This window comes from Acinonyx jubatus, chromosome D1 (assembly GCF_027475565.1).
Source record: "Acinonyx jubatus isolate Ajub_Pintada_27869175 chromosome D1, VMU_Ajub_asm_v1.0, whole genome shotgun sequence".
NCBI lineage: Eukaryota > Metazoa > Chordata > Mammalia > Carnivora > Felidae > Acinonyx > Acinonyx jubatus.
Window position 1 is genome coordinate 47652138 of NC_069390.1, and position 1954 is coordinate 47654091.

The following is a 1954-nucleotide window of genomic DNA, read 5'->3' on the forward strand; positions in this document are numbered from 1 at the left end:
CTTGGAAAATGCTGCACACAATAATCCCTTACGGGGATTCATGCACAATCTCTACTAGCAGAGAGTCCCATAGTAAAGAAAGCTGTTCAACTTTGTTTAGCCCAACACACCTATTTGACCCTCTGACCATAACCACCATAGGAAAAAACACCTATTAATATCCGTGGCTTAGGCTTTGGAAAATGCCTTCCACTTTGAGCCTTCATTTTCCAACATAGAGAAAACTGCCTTCCTGAGGCCCAGGTAGGGGTGTGAGACTCACTCCATAAGGTCTGGACAGAGATGGGCAGCAGCCCAGCGAAGGTAACGTAGGTGGGGACAATGGCCAAGGGTCCTGCTAGTGCCAAAGAGATAGAGGACCCTCCAGAACAGTGGCAGTTTACGAGGAAAATGTGGCTTGTCTTGGGAGGGCAAACTTTGGTCATTACCTCACAAATCCATCTTGAGCTTAATATGTCACTGCTCCTTGTGGCCCAGAAGTCTCCCTGGACTAAGGAGTACTGGTCTCAAGCTCAAAGACTTATTTCCTTTTTGAATAAAAATTAAGACAATCTATGACAACCGGGTTCAGGGCCTGTATCTCCTTCCCAGGAGACCAGACTGCATCACTTTTATCACTTAAGTGCCCCTCACAAACTCCAAGACAGGAAAGGCTAGAATCAAATTATGTCTCACCAAGGAATATATTACTCTCCCTTTTTCTGAAATGATGCTTTGAGCTTTCTGATAGGAGTTGATTTTCCTTCTTTGTCTTCCTGAGGTGTGCATGACTCACACGGCAGTTGGACAAAAGGGTTCCACCTGCTAAAAATCAGTTCCATGACAGATCTTGTTCATCTCATTCACTATTGTATCCCCATGCCTAGAATATAGTGGGTATCAATAAATATTTCTTGAATGAATGAATGCATGCATAAAATAATGAATGAGTGAATAAGCTAAGTGATTAATCCATCTATGGGGATGTCAAGAGTCAGTGCAGTATATGGTTAAGTATATGGACTCAAGCCAGACTACCTAGGGTTTGAATCCTGTTCCACAACTTAATTGCATGACCTTGAGCAAGTTACTCAATTTCTCTGGCTTAGTTTTATTCCCTATGAGCACCAACCTCATAGGTTGTCAAGGCAATTAACTTAGTTAGCATATGTAAATACGCTAGAATAACTTAGTTAGCATATGTAAATACGCTTAGAATAGTGCCTGGCACATAGTATGTGCTTTATATCATAAAGTTATTTATCAACATCATCGTCATCATGGTATCCGGTACAAGACAGAGTCCAACTGGGAAAACAAAACATGAAGTTTCATCCAGACACTGAGTCCTTTTATTCAACATTATTTATTGAGCACTGTTGTGTGCCAGGCACTCTCTCAAGCTCCTATTTGGGAGCAATGAGAAGGAAACCACGTTTAAATGTGAAACCAGATCAGGAGAAATAGCTTCCTCCTCTAGGATTGATACTTCTTGCTGACTTTGTATGGCTAGTGCTCCAGCCATGAGCCCATCTTCCTATGCCTTAGCCCCTTGTATATCAAAGCCCAAAGATATGGTCTGCTCTCCTTGATACACAGCCAGCACTCAGAAGATCTAAGAGATTAATATATTCAAGGAAAGAACCAGGACGGCCATGAGTAGCTTTAGGAGAGTATAGGTATCTCCTTGCTTAATCCTAAGGCTATATTTTATCTGCCCATGATATTTTCAATATCTGGGATTGATTTTGAGGCCATTTGAAGAGTGATTCGCCTAGTGTAAGGACAAGAAAAATAGGCCTCATCTCTAAAAGAACTTTTTGACCTAGCTGAAAGCTACTCATCCCTTATCTAGGATCTCAGAAGGATTGAGGGTATGCTGAGGAAGGGGCTAAAAGGTCCAAGAGTCTCCTAGCAACCCATTGATGCAAACTCCATGATTCTTAGGGCAGCGGGGTACCATCATCTTCACAGC

The 1954-nt window shown here is 42.2% G+C and overlaps 1 protein-coding gene across 4 annotated transcripts in view; it reads right to left on the reverse strand.

Moving 5' to 3' along the window:
• Positions 1-1954, reverse strand: part of AMPD3 (adenosine monophosphate deaminase 3) — a 47260-nt gene that overhangs the window by 43227 nt on the left and 2079 nt on the right. The window lies entirely within an intron of this gene.